Raw genomic sequence first — 25,391 nt, forward strand, 5'->3', positions numbered from 1 at the left:
GGGAGGGGGGCAAGAATGGAGGAAGGAAGGACTGTATAGAGGGAAAAGAGGTGTGGGAGGGGTGGGGCGGAAGGGAAAACATAACAGAATGAATCAAACAACACTACCCTATGTAAATTTATGATTACACAAATGGTATGCCTTTATGCCATGTACAAACAGAGAAACAACATGTATCCCATTTGTGTACAATTAAAAAAAAAAGAAATAGTTTGGCAGAGTGTCCACATGAGGTGAAGGCACTATGGAGGTCTCGGCCTCCACCCTACCAGTGGCCTCAGCTGCCACTGCAACCCTGGCTGATCAGACCTCGTGGAACCTGCTGGACAAGAGCAGGTTACAAAGGCATTGGAAGCCCTGTTGATACATTCCAGGTCCAGAAACATGATAATGGATTGCTTCTGAATAAGAATGAAAATTTATTTTTAATAGTAATATTATGGAAATTTTCAGAAAAGAACTAAGGATCAGGTTGTCCTTGCCTTATGGTATTCAATCATATTTGTCACAACTCTGTTTATTTACTAAGGATGAGTGCAAATCTACTGAAAAGATGGAACGTTTCTACAGAAAACTTTTGAACAAGCATGGAATTAAAACCATCTCTTGGATTAGCCCTTTCAGAGCCTTAGAAATGGAATATAAAGCCTATGAAGTCAAGCTCCACCTTCTGGGTAGTTTTGACTTTTCCTTTGCTGATGACAGAATCTGGAAGCTTTTGCCCTCACACATAGGGAAGCATTTCTATCTCCAAAAGTGCCTGTAAACCTTCTGGTCAAGAATTTATCGAAAGAGATCGACAGATCTGTAGGTGTAATTGTCTTAAACATCTCCATGAGTGGCTCTTGCTGTACTATATGCATGGGTCACACTGGTAGGCAGATTAGCACATCATTGAAAACATCAATGCCATCACAAAAAGTCTCTCAGAAAAACTGCCCAAGAAGTGGGAGAGCTTGAAACTCCTCTTTGTGAGGCTGAGAAGTCTGTTTCCCTTCCCATCTTTTCCTCATTTGTCAGCTGTCAGGATGAGAACAACAGAGTGACCTTATGTGAACTGAAGGAAAAAGAGGTAAAGCAAAAAGAGAGAGAAATCTGCATGAAAAATCGAAGTTGAAGAAGGCAAATAAGAAGTTAAGGCTAGAGGCTGTAACCCTAAGTACAGGTGTCATGGCACCTAAAATTTGTGATCCAGCAAAGGCCCTGGGTCCCAGAAGAAAAAGATCAAACAGGTAAAGTACCAGTTAAAAGCAACAGATGCATCTGATGAAGAAATTCCACAGCTGGAACCAATAGGCACCTCTCTGGTTAAAGAAAATGTCAAGGCCACAGGAAAGAAGTCTGCAAAAAAAAAGTCTTGTTCCCAGCACACCTCATGCCAAGAGAAAGGCCCTGTCAGCTGCAGAGACCTCAGAAACTGCAGAGCCTGAGACCCCAGGTAAATGCTCAGGGAAGAAGCCAAATTGGAACAGACGGAGAAAAAATCTCTGTGCTGGGGAATAAAGACCCAAGATAGGCAAAAAAAAAAGCCAGAGGCCAAGCCCTTCATTGATCCTAGCAAATCTGCAAGGAAAACTAACAACACCCGCAAACAGTAGCCAAAGAAGCCCAAAGTGGCCCAATCAACCCCAAATCAATGACTCAATCAGAAGGAGCAGCAGTCACCTGAGGAGGTTTTCAGAAATACATGGGTCCTGGACTGGGGGTGTAGCTCAGTGGTAGAGCACTAGACTAGCATGCACAAGGCCCTGAGTTCCATCCCTAGCACCACAGAAAATAAATACTCAGTCCTGACCCCTGTTGCAACCATCTCCAAAAGGGAGGCCTATACCTAAATATCTTTCAAAACCTGCACAGGTAATTCTGACTTGTACCTGGTTATAAGATCTCAGTCCATAGATGCCAATACCATTGCTCTGGGCCCAAGATGAGGCAGCACATTATGGAGGAAGGGCCCGGTGGAGGCAAGTTTCCCAGATAACAGTGGAATCAGGAGGCAAAGAGAGAGAAGAGAGGGAAGGGGTCACAGGGAAAATTCACCCTTCCATGGCACTCCCCCAGTGACCCAACTCCTATAGTCACACAGTCACTCAGTCCATTCAAACTGAGATGAACTGATTAGGTCACACCCCTAATATTTTAATAACTTTACTCTGAATAGTCCTACATTAACAGGACCTTTGGGGAGACACTTCGTGTCTAACCATAACACATAGCATAGTCTGAATGTCAAAATTCAGACACAAAGGGAAAAATCTGAAATCAGTGATAAGTGTCTCACTATGTACAAGGAATACTTGATAACCTAACTGACTCCTTTCTCATCAGAAATCATAGATGCCATAATAAAATGTGATGAAATATTTAAAGTGCTGAAAGAAAAAAAAAGTTGTTAATCAAAAATTTTATACTTGGAAAAACTATCCTTCAATAATAGAGGAAAAATAAAAATATTCCTGATAAATCAAAGCTTAAGAAGTTCATTACAAGTAGATCTGCCCTGCATGAATTGCTAAAAGGACTCCTTCAGACTAAAATGAAAGAGCACTAGACGTTAGTTCTATATCATAAAAAAATAAAATAAACTGGGGAATATGATTACATAAGTAAATAGTATTATTTTATTAGTACAACCATACTTTTTTCTATATTCAATTTCAAAGGCAAATGTACAAAGCATTACTTATAACTTGATATTAATGGGCAGACAGTGTATAAGGATGTATTCTGTGATAAAAACCAAACAAAAAGGAAGTAACAAATATAAAGAAACAAAGTATGAGGAGGGGTTAGTGTTAGGGTTAGAGTTAGGGTTAGGAAGGGGGGCAAGAATGGAGGAAGGAAGGACTGTATAGAGGGAAAAGAGGGGTGGGAGGGGTGGGAGGGGTGGGGGGGAAGGGGAAAAATAACAGAATGAATCAAACAACATTACCCTATGTAAATTTATGATTACACAAATGGTATGCCTTTACGCCATGTACAGAGAAACAACTTGTATCCCATTTGTTTACAATAAAAAAAATAAAAAAGAAACAAAATATGTTCTATTGACCTTTAAGTGAGCCTTATTTGAGCTAGATTTTTACAAGTTAATTTGCTAACTGTAATTTTCAATATAAACACTAAGAAAACAACTTTAAAATATACAGAAAAAGAATCAAACTGGTTTGCTACAAAAAAAATCAGGCAAGTACCCCCAAAATGATACCAATGAATCAGTTGAGGAACAAAAATCCTGTAAAACATACACAAAACAAATACTTAATGGCAGAAGTAAATCCTTCTTTATCAGTAATTACATTAATTGTAAATGGATTAAACTCTTTGACTAATAGAGATTGTCACATTACCAAAAAATATATGATCCACCTATGTATATTCTAATATATGAAGGATGCTTAAAAATGCAGGGGAACTCCATTCTCTAGTTATATTAAAGTAACTGTTAACAATTTGGCTATTCCCTTGAAAACAACTTAAAACAACTGGTTAAAATGTCTGGACAAACTATATCAATGATTGAACGCTAAAAGATGAAAACAGAAATGCCATTGAAACTGGTGGGGTTACATTAACGTTTGAAAAAATATTACAGAAAAATTTTTTTGCAATATAAGAAGGCACATCTATAAGTTGATAAGGAAGATGGTACATTCCTAAACATATCTACTCCTCAAAATTAAACTTCAAGACACACAATACAAAAACTAACACAAACAAAGGAAGATTTTGATACTTTTCTCTCAGTAATTGATCACATCCAAACTAAAAGTAAATAAGGATGGAGAAGAGCTGACTGACATTATCAGTCAACTTGACATACTGACATTAAACTACACTACACTTTCAGGCATACACAGAATACTCAACAAAATAACTATATTCACATATGATGTTTTCTGACCAATCTACTCAAAGAGATTAAGTAAAACTGTCTTAAATATGCTCAAATATAAAATATTATCAATAACATATCTGAAAATAGCCACAACACACTCTATTGTGTTAGTCAGGTTTTTATTATTGTGACAAAATACCTGAGAAAATCAACTTAAAGGAGGGAAGATATATTTTGTCTCACAGCTTCAGAGGTTTTAGTTCATGTCTGGCTAGATCCATTGGAGGCAGAGCATAATAGAAGGTTGTAAAAAAAGCAAAGCTGCTTATCTCATGGTGAGCAGGACGAAGAGAGAGAAAGAAAGGAGGGCCAGAGGGTCAGGGGACAAGTTGTAACCCCCAAGGGCACACCCTCAATAACCCACTTCCTTCAACTAGGTCCTGCAGTTTCCATCACCTCCCAACAGTACATTTAATTTATGCATCCATCAATGGATCAATCCACTGGTGAAGTTGGACCCCTGATGATCCAGTCACTTCCTAAAAGCCCTATCACTGGACATTGCTGCATTGGGGATCAAGCCTTCAACATGGTCTCTAGGGGACACTAGAAGCAAGCCATAACAACTGTCAATGAGTCAAGTGAAAATTAGAATGGAAAGGGGTAACCAAAGATAACAAAAATAAATTATATCCAAATCTGTGAAATGTTCGGAGGGAAATTTTTCATTTTAAATGCTTGCAATATAAAAAAGCTCCAAGATTGTGGATCAAGTATTTACATAAGAACTAAGTATCTCACTATATTCTGAGTCCAGCCAGAATACAATGAGTACTTAATTTGTATCTCTAATAAGGACCCCTGAGGAGTAAGCTCCAGGGAATCTTTAACGTGGCAATGAGCCTCATGGAAAATCCAGTCTCCAGGGATGGAAGATGAATTTATTTGCTCCCATCATCTAAGCTTTACCAGCGGGGAGTCACAGGATCTCCCAGTAAATGTTCTCCAGTGATAAAAGGTCCATCAGTTCTCAGCTCTACCAGTAAATTTTACCATCACCCAGGTCCAAAACAGGCCAATAGGGGATTCCATGAAGGCATCTGACAGCAGCAGAGGACAGTCAGGTAAGAAGGACAGAGAAGACTAACATGCATGAGGGTCTCCATGCCATCCACAGAATGCAAACAACAAAGGACTGGGAAAGCAAGTGAGGACTCATTTCCTCTACCAAAAGTCAGAGTAACTGTACACAAACACACAGAATGACATTTGGAAAAACAGACCTACAAAATTCATTTGCATCTAACAAAGTTCAAGAGGGAAACAGCTCTTGGTCTGACAAGTAAAATCTTTCCATTCAAAATGTGCTGTGCCCTGTAAATGGAGCAGGTACATTTCCAAGATGAAAACAGAAAATCAAGCAGTAGATAAAGGAAGGAGATGACCAGGGTAAGTGGTTCTAAGTAGAGTGACTTTGAGCTCCTAATAAGCTTGACCAGCAGTTCAGAGCCAAGAGCCCCACTTCCCACAAGCCCAAAGCAGAGACTCCACTGTCAGACATGCAAGGCCATCCTGCTCTGCCCCTAAACTCTGTGGTGGATACCAGGTGTTTCTCTATGTCCAACCCCATTGCTCTGTGATCACATAATAAAGTGTCTCAGAGTTAAGCTCCTAGGATGCCACCAAGGGCAGCTGGTTTCAGAGGGTGTCCAGAGACTTAGTTTTAAGGTCAGAGACACATTCAGTGATGCAGACATGTCAGAACCCTCAGACATAGTCACACACCAGCATGACTCTTAAGAGATTAGTGTGTGAAAACAGACATTGACATGTTTAATAATTCCAACTAAATGTTATAGTCACAGGAGAGGTAGGAGCACTCTCTCCCTCTGAGAAAGCTGCAGAGAAAGCTGAATTACATTTCAGAGTATGCTTGAAAACACCCAACCAGATAAAAAAGAATTAGGTACATGACCTGCTATGATGTCTGAGGAATTTCAACTTTCTGGGGTTTAAATATTTTTTTCTGGCAATTGACCACTCCAGTACCAGAAGAACTCTCATTATAGTTACTATAATAAGAAAGTGTGAGATAATTTGGCCTTAGCAATTCTAAAACAAAACTAAAAATCTCCCTTGACATCCTATTATCACTCTTTCTTTATGATTCTGCTATGGAAAACTATCTGTCCTGAAGATGAGAATATGAACAACGGCTGGTCAAAGAATGTCCTACTTTGTCTTTGATGACCTGTCCAACTCTCTTCCCTCATATAGGTTCATAATAACCATGTTTCCTCAGAATCATTTTCTAGCTACTTTCTAGTACTGGTCTTCCAAAGTTGATCCTGGAAGTTGAAAAATGATTTCACCTCTCAGCATTTTTCTCTTAATTTCACTAATTTAATTCTCACAGTGATCATCACCTCACTGTCCCATAATAAGTACCTCATACAACCAAAATCCTCAAAGTATCCCCCAGAATGTCCTCTACCACAACTCTCTGACTACTTTAGAAATCAGTTACCTGCAGCTTTCTCTTTCCTTTTCCTACATCCTTTGAACTCACAGGGAATGGACATTTTCCTTTCCTGTTCCAGGGCCAGTACATTCATAATGTTTATCTGACCATGGTGATTTCTGAGTCCTGGGATTATCTTTTGGATGTACCCCATGATTTTTATCAATCAGTAAATCTTTTCCATCCCATAGAAAAATAATTCAGATACAATGGATATCAGATTGTCTTTGTCTGAAGAGGAAAAACAAGACTGCCCACAGCTACCAGCCCAGAAAGGTCAGGTCAGCAAATGCTACAGCTGTGATCTACAGTGATAACATCAAACTGCTGCTAAAATAGTGAGGATAAGTCACCAGGCACCTATGAAAGCCCCTCAACATTCCAAATTCTGAGAAAATAAAAGCACACAGACAAAATCTGCAGGTTTACAGTATAGTACTTAATGCAGAACTTGCAATATCATTAAATTTTCAACAATTTAAAGCTAAACAAAATATACTAGAGAGATAAAAAGCACTTAATCTGGTTTGGAACTCTAACTTGAACTGATTCTGTGGATTTGGGTAAATCATTTACCGCCTCCAACCACAGTTCCTTCATCTTTCAAGTAAAATATAATGCCTCAATTGTCAGACCAAGTGAAGAATTCTATAGAAAGTTTCTACATGTGGTACTCAGCAAATACAGGGACAGTTAATAACACTATAACCATTAGTAAACAATTTTGAACTTGACTAGGTTATTTGAATAAAATTATACAATAAGATAATTCAGTTTTATTTGATATTCAACCAATGGGTAGACTGACCCAAAATGCTTAATGCATGGTCTCAAATGCCAGCATATCATCTTACTAAATGGTGACACTTTTTCCCCCACAGACATGGATGGAGACAATCAGACCACAGTTACAGAGTTCCTCCTCCTGGGACTGTCTGGGAAGTCACAGCAGGAAGAGGTTCTCTGTGGGATATTCTTGGGGATGTACCTGGTCACCATCATTGGGAACCTTCTCATCATCTTCGCCATCAGCTGTGACCCTCATCTCCATACGCCCATGTACTTCTTCCTGGCCAACCTCTCCACTGTTGACATCTGCTTTTCATCAGTCACAATCCCCAAGATGCTGGTGAACCACATAGTGGGAAGCAAGTCCATCTCCTACAGGGAATGCATGTCCCAGATCTACTTCTTCATCACTTTCATCAACATGGACGGCTTCCTCCTGAGTGTGATGGCCTATGACCGTTATGTAGCCATCTGTTGTCCACTCCACTATACCTTGATCATGAGGCCCAGGCTCTGTGTCCTGCTGGTGGCTGCATCTGGGCTCATTACCAACCTGCATGCTCTCCTACACACTCTTCTCATGGCTCAACTCACCTTTTGTTCCAACAATGCTGTGCATCACTTCTTCTGTGACCCCTACCCTATTCTCAAGCTTGCTTGTTCTGATACCTTCATCAATGACCTGATGGTCTTCACTGTAGGTGGTTTGATATTTCTGACACCATTTATGTGTATCATTGTTTCATATGCTTACATCTTCTCTAATGTACTAAAGTTGCCAACTGCAAGAGGGATAAGGAAAGCCCTGTCCACCTGTGGGTCCCACCTCACTGTGGTCTCCCTCTTCTATGGAGCAATCCTGGGGGTCTATATGCGCCCTTCATCCTCCTACTCAGTTCAGGACACTGTGGCCACCGTCATCTTCACAGTGGTGACACCCCTGGTCAATCCCTTCATCTATAGCCTGAGGAATCGTGACATGAAAGGAGCCCTAAGGAAGCTAATTCTGAGGTCCTGGAAGTAGAACATTTCAGAGCTGAGAAGACTTGGACATCACACACTTTAATTTTACAAACTGAGAATCTGAGCCCTGCATAGGTGCAGAACTCATCCAGACTATTCCTGTAATTTGTGACCTGTAATCGTGATCATGCTTTTAACTTTAAGGGGAACAGACACTCATAGTCAAAAAACCAGTAATTTGTTATCTTAAAAATGGTAGCTTCTATGATGCTTAATTTACAGGTAAAAAACTGGGGAAAAAATATTTGGATCCATGTTTTTTAATAGGTCCAGAAACTCCCCAAGGCACCCCCCACACAGTGACTTGGAAATTTCAGAGGATTTTAGAGATGACACCGCTTCAACTGTTCATTATGGTTATAAATGATGAGATGCTAGTTATTTTCGTTAAAGGACTCACAGAACGTGTATCTTGTCCAAGGTCAGATAATTATTACATTCTGTAATTCTTGATTACAGCATGGTCTTAATTGTGCATTCTCAGGTCTTTGGTCATTACCATGTTAGCTCATTCTACTGCTGTCCCTGTCTTAACACCTCCCCCTACCTCTTGTAGTTGAGAACACTACCTTTTCCTTAACCCTCAATCTAACAGTTTGCTATTTCATTACACAGTTTAGATACCAGTCAGGGATGAGTGTCAGGAAACTTCATTTTTAACATATATTCCCCATGTAAATCTCAGTATCCCTTCAATTTTATATGGTCTACAGGAAGCAGAAATTCCCTTAAAGCTGAAGACTCTAGAGCTTTTATGTCATCTTACAGACATAGGGACGTGACTTAATTGTAGGATTGGAAGTAGATCCAAGGACTCTGATTCCAAGTCAGTTCATTCTTTTCTATGCAATTTGGTTTCCAGGAGTTCAGGCCCTCCTACTATTTTACCACTGAGGACTATTTACCCTCAAGTTCAGTTCCTACCTTCTCTTTCATGATGTTGAGAGTACTCACTGAAGTCTTCTGTGGTCAGTCTTTAATAGCCCTCCCCTCACTGGCCTTTCTTCGTGTCACTTCCCTCTTTTCTCCATTTCTTCCACTCTCCTGGCTCATCCATCCTCATTGTCTTCCCCTTCACCTCCTTCCTGACTCAGTCCTGACAATGACCAGTTCTTACCTTGATCCCATCAGCAGCCTCTGGGGCGATCTCATTGCCACCTGCCTCTCAGTCCAACTCTAGCAACACTCAGGCTCACCTTAATCTGCCTAAAGCACTGAATGTATCCTGCCAACCCATTCATGTAGAAGACATGGAAGACACCAGAAATGAATATTCTTCCCTTCAAGTTGCCCTCCAGCCAGATTTTCTTACCAATTTCCTTCTCATCAATTAAATCTTTATCTCATCCATCACCTGTCTCTGAGTTCTCTTCCTCTTACTTTTGCTCATTCTCTGCTGAAAGGCTTCCCTGATTTTCTTCAAAGTGTAACAATAGTGTCTTTCCCTTATACCTTCACAGAGTCCATCCCACAGCATGTGTGGAGCACACCACACAGGGCTTTTCCAAGTGGGGTGTGGGAGCTCCCAGCAGAATGCACACTGGTGCCAGTGAGGACCTGACTGCACGTGTTAAGCTTTGTTTACTTTTCTAACTTGCGTTTTACTTTAAAGGTAGTGGAGATGCTTGAAATACAGTAACACATGAACCATGTTGGCGTTTAAAGTTCCTTGACTCTTTTTGTTCTTTTCTTAGTCGCCTTGCATTACCCATGTCTCCACCTATATCTCATCCTATCATTACATTACACACTCTTTTTGAGAAAATACCAGAGCTTATGCATGAACACATCCCTTAAATGCTCAGGGGAGTTTTAATTCTCCTAAGTAATCATGTATTGAAGAATCATTGATATATTATGCTAGTATAATGTGTAAAAAAATAAAAATATATATATATATACACACACACACATATATTCTCCCAAGTTGTAATGATTGTTGGGCTGAAGGCAGTTTAAAAGTAGAAAGTGTTTCTCTATCTCTCTCTCTCTCTCTCTCTCTCTCTCTCTCTCTCTCTCTCTCTCTCTCTCTTTCTCTCTGTCTCTTTCTCTCTGTCTTTTTACCTCCCTCCCCCTTTGCCTCTATTTGCCTAAAGACAGAACAAAACTTCACAATGATTCTATCTTTCTTTCCTTTCCCCCACTAAGGTCAGAACTGTAAATCCTCCCTTACTGGAGAAGCCAATTATCAGCCCAGAGTAGGTACCAGCAGATGCCAGAGAAATTGGGGAGCAAACATTATAACTTTCCCAGTTTTCCTACCTCTGAACTCAGCAACTTATTATCCTTTGTCTTGTCACTCTCAGATTTATTGCTGTTTGTTAAAATATTATTGAACATATAGTGTGCCAAGTCACTGCTCTGAACAATGGTTCCTGGGAGAGTTGCTTCTCTCCTGTGTAATGCACATGGCCTGCATTTTAAATTTGTTATTTTTTTTCCTGTTGATCTGCCTTTTGCTAAAGGAAATCCTTCCCACCTAAGAACATATGAGGGTTATAAAAAGAAATTGTATTCTCTCCCTTTCTTGGGAAGTTAGGAGGTGATAGTCCTAGATTTATTAATTGGATAATAAAATTTACAATCTGCAGAACTAGAGGACTGACAAGCGTACTCCTGAATGAAGGAAAATTTCACTGAAATCTTTACCCAAGGAAGCAACATGGTTGAATATAAACAACCTTGGATTGAGCCATAGGTCTTTATTTATTTGTATTTTACAGTCTTGTTATTCTTCAGACTGACCTCAAACTCAAGCAATCCTCCTGCCTCAACCCCTACCCCCAAGTAACTGGGACTTAGATTTTATTGCTCAGTCTGTCTCACTCAACTCTCATTCAAAAGTTGGGTTTGTGGCTAGGTGTGGTGGTGTATGCCTGTAATCCCAACTCAGGAGGATGAGACAGAAGAATCACAAATTCAAGGCCAGCCTCAGCAACTTAGCAAGGCCCTAAGCAACTTAGTGAGAACCTGTTTTCAAAATAAAAAATAAAAAAGGGTTGGGGATGTGGTTAAGCACCCCTGGGTTTAGTCCCTGGTACCAAAAAAAAAAAAAAAAAAAAAAAAAAAAGTGTGAAGAAGATGAAATTTTTAAAGGGCCCAGATCCAAAGGGAAATCACTCTCTGTTCACATGCTCCCCAGTACTTCATGGAAAGTCATTATTTGCCATACAGAAAGACCTTCCTGAAATGAGTAAAGATGCCCTATAAGGTTAGCATCGTGATATGAGAAGAAAGATGAAAGACCTCTGTCTTGCTGGGCCTGCACATGGTGTGAGCAGCCGTACATTGGTTAATTCCACACGAGAGCCTCACATCATTCATTCTCCTACTGCTGGGGACCACCTTTCCCTGCATCTTTGTTTACTCTCTACTTTTTTTTCTCATGACCCAACTTGAGGGTGTTTGGAGGGGATGGGAAAGCTCCCTCCAGTGGCCCGGATAGAATTAACCCTGGCTGTGGTCCTCTGCATGAGAGTCACTTACAGCAAAGCATCATGGGAGATGGCCAGTGCATCTAGTGCCTCCCACCAGAAGCAGATGCTGTGACAGGCTGGCAGAGTCCTCCAGGGGGATGACCAGAAAAGCAGGACTGTCTAGTGATTTGCACTCCAGGACTTGTGTTAGAAGAGACCAGGTCTGTGCCAGGAGGTTCCTCTGCTGCAGCTTGGACTCCTGAGAGCCATCATACCCTCTTCCCACTGGGAATTTCCACCTGGTACTAATTAGCCATTAGGGGCCAACTCTTTGCAAGCCAATTAAAACAACTCAGGAAGAAAGTCTGACTTCAGCTCAATGAATGTTGAAATAGAGGCTCATCTCTCATCCCTGCACAGTTCCCCTGATACTGCTCTCTCCAGAGGAACCAGGGGCTGCTCCATACTATGGGCCATTGAAGATATTTTCAACATTCATGGAATCACTTCCCTTCCTCTTTTCCTTCAAGTTTCCACTCCAAATCTAAGCCTACCAGGGCAACTTCCAGGAGAACCTGGTAATGTCATTGAAAAAACCCTTCCTATCCTTTACTGATTATTGGAACTTTCTAGACAATGATATTGTTCTCCTGTGTTATTTCATCTCCCTTCTTCAGGGCAGAAGCTAAGCTTTCTAGTACTTTATCTCTCACAAAGTCAAGGGGAGCCAGACATGGTGACACACGCCTGTGATCCCAGCAGCTTGGGAAGCAGAGGCAGGAAGATGGCGAGTTCAAGGCCAGCAGCAAAAGCAAGGTGCTAATCAATTCAGTGAGACCCTGTCTCTAAATAAAATACAAAATAGAGCTGGGGATGCAGCTCAGTGATTGACTGCCTCTGAGTTCAATCCCCAGTACCAAAAAAAAAAAAAAAGAAAAAGAAAAAAAGAAAGAAAGAAGTACCAAAAAGAAAGGAAGGAAAGAAGGAAGGAAGGAAGGAAAGGAAAGGAAAGGAAAGGAAAGGAAAGGAAAGGAAAGGAAAGGAAAGGAAAGGAAAGGAAAGGAAAGGAAAAAAGGAAAGGAAAGGAAAGGAAAAAGGAAAGGAAAGGAATGGAGGCATACCAAAAAGACAAAGCAGCCAAGCTGAAAGAACTGAATGGTCAAAGTTGAAACATTTCTAACAACAGAGAAAAGTATCATATGATGAGTATTCCTAATCAGAAAATCCAAACTCTGAAATGCTCCAAAAACAAAACTTTTTGGGTGCCAACATGATGCAATAAGTGTAAAATTCACCACCAACCTTATGGGATGGGTTAGTCAAAATACAGGTGCACTAAAAATATTGCAATGAATCACCCTCAGGCTATGTGTATGAGATGTATATGAAACATAGATGAATTTGGTGTTTAGAGCTGGGTCCATCCCCAAGGTACTTAATATATGCAAATATTCCAAAATCTGAAGTCCAAAATATTTCTGGTCCCTAGCACTTTAGACACAATTTTTCTACCCATATTGTATTATTACTCCAAATATGAGATATACATAAATAAGTGCTTACTAAAGAAAACAAGTCATTTAATAAGGAAATAAATTGGAAAGAAGGAAAACTTTTCTTTTTATTTATATAAATTTTTTGGTTTTTTTTTTTTTTTTTAGTTATACATGACAGTAGAATGTATTTTCACATACCATATATACGTGGAGTATAACTTCCCATTCTTGTGGTTGTACATGATGTGGAGTTTCACTGGTCATGTATTCATATATGAACAAAGGAAAGTTATATCCAATTTATTCTACTGTCTTTTCCATTCCCATCCCCCCTCCCATTCACCCATTCCACCCTGTCCAATCCAGTGAACCTCCATTCCTCCCCACCTATTGTGAGTCAGCATCTGCATGTCAGAGAGAATATTCTGCTTTGATTATTTGGGATTGGCTTATTTCACTTAGCATGATAGCCTCTAGTTCTATCCATTTACCAGCAAATGAAATAATTTCATTCTTCTTTATGGCCAAGTAATATTCTATTGTGTATATGTACCACATATTCTTTATCCATTCATCTGTTGAAGGGCACATAGGTTAGTTCCATAGCTTAGCTATTGTGAATTGAGCTGTTATGAACATTGATGTGGCCACATTATTATAGTTTGCTGATTTTAAGTCCTTTGGATATATACCACGGAGTGGGATGACAGGGTCAAATAGGGATTCCATTCCAAGTTTTCTGAAGAATCTCCATACTGCCTTCCAGAGTGGTTGCACCAATTTGCAGTCCCACCAGCAATGGATGAGAGTACCCTTTTCCCCACATCCTCACCAACACTTATTGTTATGTATGTTCTTAATTTTTGTCATTCTGTCTGGAGCGAGATGGAATCTCAGTGTAGTTTTAATTTGCATTTCTCTACTTGCTAGTGATGTTGAAAATGTTTTTTATATATTTGTTGACCATTTGTATTTATTCTTCTGTGAAATGCCTGTTCAGTTTCTTTGCCCATTTATTTATAGGGTTATTTGGGAGTTTTTGGTGTCAAGTTTTTGAGTTCTTTATATATCTTGGAGATTAATGCTCTATCTGAGGTGCAGGTGGCAAAGATTTTTCTCCCATTCTGTAAGCTCTCTCTTCATGTTCTTGATTGTTTCCCTTGATGTGAAAAAGTTTTTCAATTTGATACAATCCCATTTATTGATTCTTGATTTTACTTTTTGTGCTTTAGGAGTCTTGCTGAGGAATTCAGTTCCTAAGCCAACATGATGGATATTTAGACCTACTTTTTCTTCTGGTAGATGCAGGGTCTCTCGGGTAATGCCTAGGTCCTCCATCCACTTTGAGTTGTTTTGTACAGGGTGAGAGACCGTGGTTTAATTTCATTTTATTACATATAGATTTCCAGTTTTCCCAGCCCCATTTGTTGAAGTACTGGTAGAAAAACAAAAGGGTATTTTTACTCCAATGTATGTTTTTGGCACCTTTGTCTAGTATGAAATAACCATATTCATGTGGGTTTGTCTCTGTTTCATCTACTCTGTACCATTGGTCCCCATGTCCCTTTTGGTACCAATACCATGCTATTTTTGTTACTATAGCTCTGTAGCATAATTTAAGGTCTGGTATTGTGATGCCTCCTGCTTCACTTTTCTTCTGAGGAATTGTTCTGGCTCTTCTGTGCCTCTTATTGGAAAACTTTCCTTTTTGATTTCCAAGTAGTGTATGTAAGTACATCTCCTACCCCCATCTCTACTCTCTAAAATGTGAAGATTAACCTTCTCCTGTCCCCTTGAGGGTGGGCTAGACCTAGTGACTTTCGGCCAATGATAGAGTATAGAAAGGGAAAATAATCTTTGCAATGGAGAAACCTGATAAATACCACCTAAACCACGTGGTATAAGTTAACATTATCAGTGATAAGTCATGTTGGTGTCACACATCTCTGACAAGATACAATGAGAATAGATCACCTCTGTGGCATTCTTTCCCAAGAGTCTTAACAATCTAATCATGAAAAGTTAGAGAATCTCAAACAGAAAGACATGGTAAAAACATGTGGCCAATCTTCTTCAAGAGTTAAGAACATGAAAAACAAGGAATTTGAGAAACTATTATAGACAGGAGATGCAAGAGACATGGATTTTCATCATCTCTGGGAATATAATGAAAGAAGTTCAAATGCTGATCATTTAAATACAGTTGTTTTCCAATATCTTCAGTCTGCATTCACAGATCAACCAACAACTTATGAAAAACATTTTTAAAGTTTTATTTGTATTAAACATGTACAGACTTTTTTCTTGTATTGGGAGTTATAAGTCATCTACAGATGACTTATGCAGGTGGATTGGATAAGATATAACAAATGCTTCACCATTTTATAGAAGGCACTTAAGCATTTGCAGATTTTGGTATCTACAGAGGCTCTTAGCACCAGTTCAGTGTGGACACTGAAGGATAACTGCACAGCAGACATTGTAATGACTCTGGATGAAATGGCACACAATGATCATTGGCTAACCCTGGAATAAGCCTGGACCATGAAAACATAGAATGGAGGAAAGTCTTCTCAGGATGTAGCATTGCCCCTAAGTTAACTGAAAGAATCATCTTCCGACTCATTCGTGGAAGCAAGACCTGAATCACCCCATAGTCTGTTCCCCTGAGAAAAATGGGATATGGCAGACATCAGTGGGCATTCTCTTGATAACCTGCAACTCTAAATTGATCTTGGACTTCACTACTAAATCCTATGAGCTAAAAATAGACACAAATACAAGAATAAAGAAGTGTCTGCTCACCTACACCTCCTGCTAAACCCCACCAAGCTGGGTTGGGGAACTGACCCTACACCAGACACAGCAAGCCTTGCTATGGCAACTATAGGCCAGGAGAAGGAAAGGCTGAACCCTTCTGGACTGTGTTCTTGAATGTGTTACAGAGACCAAGGCTGGACATTTGCCAATTAGCTTCTGAGCAACATGCTTTGTGATACAATGACCTTCCCTAGGCTCTATATTTTCCACCAGGACTTCAAGATTTTTATAACATGCTTCCATATAATCTCTGTTATACTGGTGACTCACTTTTAATTTGAGTAAATTTTGGTTTAGAAAAAATAAGGAAGAAAGAAACATGGGAAGAATGATAAAGAGAGAAAGAGAGAGAATGAAGGAAGGAAAAAATATACTGCTGTCACAAATTCCCATTCACTTTCCCCTCAGAACAACTTACTTTTCTTGGACGAAGCACAGTTTGTGTTTCAGAATCGCTGACTCTGAGGCACAGCACATCTATAAAATATTGTCTCAGCCTGATGCTGTTTGATATTAACTTATAGGTCTTAAAAATTAGTGTCACACATACATAATACTTGAACACTGGCATGTTTAAAATTCCTATGTCTAATCTAGTAGAATTCAGCAATTTCCATTTTAAATTTCTCTTCTCCTTATTTATTCCCACCATGTGCCCTGTAAAGAATACATACATCATGTCTTTATCTAACTTTCTTGCTTCCCAGAAGCATTACTTTCCCAACACTACCATGGTAGATGGTCCTATACACTTTCAAAGTCTTTCTTAAACCTTTTAATATTTAATATTCCCAATACTAGGTAAATTATAGCAAAGAAAAATGAAGGGAAATGTATATACCATAAAGAAAGTAATTTATTGCTAGAAATTCAATGATGGTTAATATTAGGAAATTCATCAAATGATTCACTTTATTAAGATGTATAAAGGGAAACTATGTTTATTTAAATGCAGAAAATGATTTCACAAACATTTCTTATTAAAACACAAGAAAATAGATATTTTTTGTTATTTCCTTAACATGTTAAAAGTTATATGCTTCAATTCTAAAGCTAAGATTTTTACTTAAGGAGGAAACACTAAAGACACTTCCACTAAACTCAATAAGAAGGTAAGAATAATCAGTATCTATGGTATAATTTAGTATTATGCCTAAAGTAAAATCCAATGCAATAAGACAAATACAATTGAGAAATAATAAGCATAACTATCTTTACATGCAGATGATAGGACAGCACAAATGGAAACTCTTTGAGAAACAATTGTAAAACTAAATAAATATTAGAATATTTCAATAAGTTATCAAGATCTACAATTTAAAAATAGCAATCAATAGCTTCCATATATATTAACAATAGCTAGTTACAAAATAAAATGGCAATGGAAATCTCATGTATGATAAAAACACATAAGAAACACATAAATATCATATGTAATATGGAACACATAAGAATAAAATTAATAAATGTGAAAAAATTATAGGAAACTAAAACTCAAATAAGTAAAATTGAACAAAGGAATATATTCCATGTTCTTAAATAGCTTATTTTAGCATTATGGAAATGTCAGTTTTCTCATTTTTCTCCAAATGAAAAGCAGTAAACAATACAAGTACTAAGACTATTTTATCTGGAGCTACAAGGGTTAACAGGAAAGTTGCATAGAAACAACCATTTATTTCTATTCAGACACTATTTTTTTTTGGAGGTAGTATCTGAACAGTGTAACTTTTTTTATTGTAAACAAATGGGATACATGTTGTTTCTCTGTTTGTACATGGAGTAAAGGCATACCATTTGTGTAATCATAAATTTACATAGGGTAATGTTGTTTGATTCATTCTGTTATTTTTTCCTTCCGCCCCCCCACTCCTCTTTTCCCTCTATACAGTCCTTCCTTCCTCCATTATTGCCACCCTCCTTACCCTAACCCTAAACCTAACCCTAACCCTAAACACTAACCCCTCCCACACCCCATTATATGTCATCATCCGCTTACCAGCAAGATCATTCGTCCTTTGACTTTCTGAGATTGGCTTATCTCACTTAGCATGATATTCTCCAATTTCATCCATTTGCCTGCAAATGCCATAATTTTATCATTCTTTATGACAGAGTAATATTCCATTGTATATATATGCCACAGTTTCTTTATCCATTCATCAATTGAAGGACATCTAGGTTGGTTCCACAATCTGGCTATGGTGAATTGAGCAGCAATGAACATTGATGTGGCTGTAACTCTGTAGTATGCTGGTTTTAAGTCCTTTGGGTATAGGCCGAGGAGTGGGATAGCTGGGTCAAATGGTGCTTCCATTCCAAGCTTTCTGAGGAATCTCCATACTGCTTTCCAGAGTGGCTGCACTAATTTGCATCCCCACCAGCAATGTATGAGTGTACGTTTTTCCCCACATCCTCGCCAACACCTATTGTTGCTTGTGTTCTTGATAACCGCCATTCTAATTGGGGTGAGATGAAATCTTAGGGTAGTTTTGATTTGCATTTCTCTTATTACTAGAGATGTTGAACATTTTTTCATGTATCTGTTGATTTCTTGTAGATCTTCTTCTGTGAAGTGTCTGTTCATTTCCTTAGCCTATTTGTTGATTGGATTATTTGTATTCTTGGTGTAGAGTTTTTTGAATTCTTTACAGATTCTGGAAATCATTGCTCTATCTGAAGTATGAGTGGCAAAGATTTTCTCCCACTCTGTAGGCTCTCTCTTCACATTACTGAGAGTTTCCTTTGCTGAGAGAAAGCTTTTTAGTTTGAATCTATCCCAGTTGGGGATTCTTGCTTTTATTTCTTGTGCTATGGGAGTCCTGTTAAGGAAGTCTGATACCAAGCTGACATGTTGAAGATTTGGACCTACTTTTTCTTCTATAAGATGAAGGGTCTCTGGTCTGATTCCGAGGTCCTTGATCCATTGTGAGTTGAGTTTTGTGCAGGGTGAGAGATAGGGGTTTAGTTTCATTCTGTTGCATATGGATGTCCAATTTTCCCAGCACCATTTGTTGAAGAGGCTATCTTTTCTCCATTGCATATTTTTGGCCCCTTTGTCTAGTATGAGAAAATTGTATTTATTTGGGTTTGTGACCGTGTCCTCTATTCTGTACCATTGATCTACCTATCTATTTTGGTACCAATACCATGCTGTTTTTGTTACTATTGCTTTGTAGTAGAGTTGAAGATCTGGTATTGCGATACTCCCTGCTTCACTCTTTCTGCTAAGGATTGCTTTAGCTATTCTGGGTTTCTTATTCTTCCAGATGAATTTCATAATTGCTTGCTCTATTTCTGTAAGGTACATCATTGGGATTTTAATTGGAATTGCACTGAATCTGTATAGCACTTTTGGTAGTATGGCCATTTCGACAATATTAATTCTGCCTATCCAAGAACATAGGAGATCTTTCCATCTTCTAAGATTTTCTTTAATTTCTTTCTTTAATGTTCTGTAGTTCTCATTGTAGAGGTCTTTCACCTCTTTTGTGAGATTGATTCCCAAGTATTTTATGTTTTTCGAGGCTATTGTGAATGGGGTAGTTTTCCTAACTTCTCTTTCTGAAGATTCATCACTTATATATAAAAATGCATTGGATTTATGAGCATTGATCTTGTAACCTGCTACTTTACTGAATTCACTTATGAGTTCTAATAGTTTTCTGGTGGAATTTCCTGGTTCCTCTAAATATATAATCATGTCATCAGCGAACAGGGATAGTTTGAGTTCTTCTTTTCCCATTCGTATCCCTTTAATTTCTTTGGTTTGTCTAATTGCTCTGACTAGAGTTTCAAGGACGATGTTGAATAGAAGTGGTGAAAGAGGGCATCCCTGCCTTGCTCCAGTTTTTAGGGGGAATGCTTTCAGTTTTTCATCATTTAGAATGATATTGGCCGTGGGTTTAGTGTAGATGGCCTTTACAATGTTAAGGAATGTTCCCACTATCCCTATTTTTTGTAGTGTTTTGAGCATGAAGGGATGCTGTATTTTATCAAATGCTTTTTCTGCATCTATTGAAATAATCATGTGATTCTTAACTTTAAGTCTGTTGATATGGTGAATGACATTTATTGATTTCCTGATGTTGAACCAATCTTACATCCCCGGGATAAAACCCACTTGATTGTGGTGCACTATCTTTTTAATATATTTTTGTATGCGATTTGCTAAAATTTTGTTTAGAATTTTTGCATCGATGTTCATTAAGGATATTGGTGAAATTTTCTTTCCTTGATGTGTCTATGTGTGGTTTAGGTATCAGGGTGATATTGGCTTCATAGAATGAGTTTGGGAGGGTTCCCTCCTCTTTTATTTCATGGAATACTTTGAGGAGTTTTGGAATGAGCTCTTCTTTAAAGGTTTTGTAGAACTCGGCTGAGAACCCATCTGGTCCCAGACTTTTCTTTGTAGGCTTTTGATGACCTCTTCTATTTCATTGCTTGAAATTGATTTATTTAAGTTGTGTATGTCCTCCTGGTTCAGTTTAGGTAATTCATATGTCTCTAGAAACTTGTTGATGTCTTTGAGGTTTTCTGTTTTGTTGGAGTATAGATTTTCAAAATAGTTTCTAATTATGTTTTGTATTTCAATCGTGTCTGTAGTGATATTTCCTTGTTCATTCCGAATTTTAGTAATTTGAGTTTTCTCTCTCTTTCTCTTTGTTAGTGAGGCTAAGGGTTTATCAATTTTGTTTATTTTTTCAAAGAACCAACTATTTATTTTGTTAACTTTTCCAATTGTTTCTTTTGTTTCAATTTCATTGATTTCAGCTCTGATTTTAACTATTTCCTGTCTTCTACAATTTTGGTGTTGGTCTGCTCTTCTTTTTCTAGCACTTTGAACTGTAGTGTTAAGTCATTTGTTGATTTTTACTACTTTTGTTGAATGAACTCCATGAAATAAATCTTCCTCTAAGTACTGCTTTCATAGTGTCCCAGAGATTTTGATATGATGTGTGTTTGTTCTTGTTTACTTCTAAGAATTTTTTTATTTCCTTCCTGATGTCTTCTGTTACCCATTCATCATATAATAGTGTATTGTTTAATCTCCAGCTATTGGAGAAGTTTCTGGTTTTTATTCTGTCATTTATTTCTGATTTCAATCCATTATGATCTGATAGGATACAAGGTAGTATCTCTATCTTCTTGTATTTGCTAACAGTAGCTTTGTGGCATAAAATATGGTCTATTTTAGAGAAGGATCCATGTGCTGCTGAGAAGAAAGTGTATTTGTCTTTGTTGGATGGTATATTCTATATATGTCCATTAAGTCTAAATTGTTGATTGTGTTATTGAGATATATGGTTTCCTTATTCAATTTTTGTCTGGAAGATCTATCCAATGGTGATAGAGGTGTGCTAAAATAGCCTATTATTATTGTGTTGTGGTCTATTTGATTTCTGGAATTGAGAAGGATTTGTTTGATGTACATGGATGAGCCAATGTTCGGGGCATAGATATTTATGATTGTTATGTCTTGCTGATTTATGCTTCCCTTAAGCAGTATGTAATGTCCTTCTTTATCCCTTCTGACTAGTTTTGGCTTGAAGTTCACATTATCTGAAATGAGGATGGATACTCCAGCTTTTTTGCTGTGTCCATGTGCATGATATGTTTTTTCCCATCCTTTCACCTTTATCTGTGGGTATCTCTTTCTATGAGATGAGTCTCTTGCAGGCAGCATATTATTGGATCTTTCTTTTTAATCCAATCTGCCAGTCTATGTCTTTTGATTGATGAGTTCAGGCCATTAACATTCAGGGTTATTATTGAGATATGATTTGTATTCCCAGTCATTTGAGTCATTTTTGATTTTTGACATGATTTGGTTTCCCCTTTATTTGGTTAATCCTTTAGGCTAGTTCCTCCTGTTGCTGATTTGCATCATTGTTTTTCATCTCTTCCTCATGGAATATTTTGCTGAGAATGTTCTGTAATGCTGGCTTTCTTTTTGTATATTCTTTTAGCTTTTGTTTATCATGGAATGATTTTATTTCATCGTCAAATCTGAAAGTAAGTTTTGCTGGGTATAAGATTCTTAGTTGGCATCCATTTTCTTTCAGGGCTTGAAAAATGTTGTTCCAGGACCTTCTAGCTTTTAGGGTCTGGATTGAAAAATCTGCTGATATTCTTATTGGTTTCCCCCTGAATGTAATTTGATTCTTTTCTCTCACTGACTTTAAAATTCTGTCTTTATTTTGTATGTTAGGTATTTTCATTATAATGTGCCTTGGTGTGGGTCTGTTGTAATTTTGTATATTTGGAGTCCTATAAGCCTCTTGAACTTGATTTTCCATTTCATTCTTCAGATTTGGGAAATTTTCTGATATTATTTCATTGAATAGATTGTTTCTTCCTTTTGTTTTTTTCTCTAAGCCTTCCTCAATCCCTGTATTCTTAAATTTGGCCTTTTCATGATATCCCATAATTCTTGGAGATTCTGTTCATGATTTCTTACCATCTTCTCTGTTTGGTCAATTTTGTTTTCAAGATTAAATATTTTGTCTTCAATGTCTGAGGTTCTGTCTTCCAGGTGTTCTATCCTATTGGTTGTGCTTTCTATGGAATTTTTAACTTGGTTTATTGTTTCCTTCATTTCAAGGATTTCTGTCTGTTTGTTTGTTTGTTTGTTTGTTTGTTTTCAGTATCTCTAACTCTTTATTGAAATGATCTTTTGCTTCCCGTATTTGCTCTCTTAACTGTTGATTGGTGTGATAATTTAATGCCTGCATTTGCTCTTTCATCTCCTCATTTGCTTCCCTGATTGTTTTAATTATGTACATTCTGAACTCCCTTTCTGACATTTCTTCTGCTGTGCTGTCATTGGGTTTTATTGACATAGTATCTAGGTTTGTTTGGGGCATTTTCTTCCCTTGTTTTCTCATATTGGTCAGATATCAGTGGGACTCTGAGATACTGCAGATTTCCTCTATTGGCTTATATGTCCCTGTAGATTTCCAGTATGTACCTCCCAGCCTTCAGTAGCCTGAAGTCTTGGAGGAACTTGATAACGCAGTGCTTCTGAAGAAAGGTGCCCCTAGCCCACTACTGGGTCCAGGACTGGGGGCTGGTTCTGCATGGAAATCTTCTCACTGGGCGGTCCTGCTCCTAGAAGCTGGCTATAGACAGGGTCTGCCCTCGCCTGAGGGAGCCAGGCTGCTCGGGGAAAGCCTCTCCCTGTCCTGCCTTGGTCCCAGAAGCTGCCTGCAGGCCAGGGTCCACCACTGGGTTCAGGGCTTGGGGTTGGCTCTGTGCGGAAAGCTCTCACTGGGTGGGCCTGCTCCGAGAAGCTGCCCCCTGTCCAGGCCTGCCGCCCAGGCCAAATTTCACCCAGTGGGAGAGACTCACCCCGCGGCTCTATGTTGTTCCAAGTCTCTCAATACCTCATTCAATGAGGGCAAATCAGCACCTATAGTAGTTGACACTACCTCCTAAAGAAATTCATCTCCAAATAGTGAGCCCTTGCAGCAGTGTTTGGTACCTGAACCAAAATGTACTACTGATTCTTCATGTAGTAAAGAGCAGACATCATCATCCTATTCCAGGAAATGCAGATATTATGGTCAGTGAAGACATGAAATTAACTGCCTGAGACCTGGGGAAACTGACAAATAACATCCAAGAGTCATTGTATAGTGCCTCAGATGTATGTCATGATCAAGTCATCAAATTTCTCATGTCAAGAGCAAAGAATAGGGGCTGGGGCTGGGGTTCAGTGGTAGAGCACTTGCCTAGCATGTGTGAGGCACTGGGATCAATCCTCAGCACCACATAAAAATAAATAAATAAGATAAAGTTTTTTAAAAAAAGAGCAAAGAATGGTTTTCTTGAAAAGTTAAATTCCACAAAATTCATTACACTTTCTAGATTAATGAAAACATTAATTTTAGAGACAGAACAGATCTGTGGAAGAAAAAGCATGTCATTACTTGAAGCACTTCAAAGCCAAACTAATAAATTTGTAAATAGATTTCATGATGAGAGAAAAAACCAAGCTCATCCTCCTCTTAGACAATATGCACTGAAAGCAAACTGGAGGGCCTTCAGAATTTCAGGATCTTGTTGATTCTATATCAGATGGAAACATTGCTTTACCTGAAAAAAATCAGGGGAAGAAACAAAACCAGCTGAGGTTCTCATGTCAAGGGACAACAGTATGCTGTTTTTGGAACTGTATTGCTGTTAATAAGAATTAACTTTGAATATTGCCAGTGTGTTACTATGGGCATGCTTGCTTGTCTGTCAGATCTATTGAAGTACATCAATTCAAGAAGTTGCCAGTTAGTTCTTGGAGCTGGTGCATTGCAAATTGTTTGACTAAAAACAATAACTACCAAAAAATTGGCCCTTTCTTCACAATGTTTGCAGTTAATTGTGCACTACACTCCTGTGATCCAGGCTCATTTGGAAACTTGACTACCACCTAAGCAATATAACATTCTTAGGCATTTTGATCATATCACTAAGGATTACCATGACCACATCACTGATATATCAGCTAAGCTTTTAGCAATAATGGATAGCTTATTTGACAAGTTGTTATCAAAGCATATATGAGGTGAAAGCTCCCATTTCTTCCACCTGCTTCAGGAATATGTATAAGCAAATGAAAAAAATGCATGAAGTTATATTTGATCTTCTTCCAGAAGAACAAACACAGATGCTATTTTTAAGAATTGTTGAAAGTTACAAACTTCACTTGAAAAAGCAATTATCTCACTTAAACATGATAAATGATGGAGGACCTCAAGATGGGTTGTTTACAGTAGAAGTAGCTTTTTACACAGGAAATCTTCAAGCCTTAAAAGGTCTTAAAGATTTGGAACTAAATATGGCAGAGATCTGGAAATAGAAAAGGGGACAACTACTAGAAAACTTGGTACTTCATCTGATCATGGGACATACATGTTTCTGAAGAAAATCTGAATGCCTGTATTTTAAGAACCTAGAACCCAGAGTGAAATGAGGTGAGGGAAAGGAAAAGGGAAAGTAACAGTGTTGGGAAGCTAGATTCAGTGGTCTCTACAAGGAATGCCATTTTTGTGCATTCTTCAGTGAGGAGTAACTGATCAGGTGTCTATAACGTTTCTCATTCTCTCTGGAAACAAATACAGGTTTCTCTGGACAAAATCCAAAAACAAATAGCTTTACACAACTGTAGTTGACTAGAATGCTCTGTATACTTTATATTTAACAATGCTTTGCATTTCTTCCAATGCAATGAGCAAAAAATGGACTAAAGGATAAAAACAATATGATTATTTTAATTGATGCAAAAAAGCATTTGAGAAAATTTAAAAATTAATTACTGTAAAAATTCTCAGTAAATTAAAAATCAAAGGGAAGGTCCTTAACCTGAAAAGGGCCATTACAAAAAATCAAGAGCTAAAATTGTATTTAATGGTAAAAGACTAAATGCTTTCCCCATCTATGATTAAGAACAAGGTAAAGACACACTCTCACTGCTCCCATTCAGCAGTGTACTG

At 38.2% G+C, this 25,391-nt stretch overlaps 2 pseudogenes; both read left to right on the forward strand.

The window, feature by feature from the left end:
• Positions 1-244: 244 nt before the first annotated feature.
• LOC124986425 (ribosomal L1 domain-containing protein 1-like) lies at positions 245-1,503 on the forward strand (annotated as a pseudogene).
• A 5,739-nt stretch (positions 1,504-7,242) lies between these two features.
• On the forward strand, positions 7,243-24,820 carry LOC124986426 (vacuolar protein sorting-associated protein 54-like; annotated as a pseudogene).
• The last annotated feature ends 571 nt before the right edge of the window (positions 24,821-25,391 follow it).

This window comes from Sciurus carolinensis, chromosome 6, assembly GCF_902686445.1.
Source record: "Sciurus carolinensis chromosome 6, mSciCar1.2, whole genome shotgun sequence".
Classification (NCBI taxonomy): domain Eukaryota; kingdom Metazoa; phylum Chordata; class Mammalia; order Rodentia; family Sciuridae; genus Sciurus; species Sciurus carolinensis.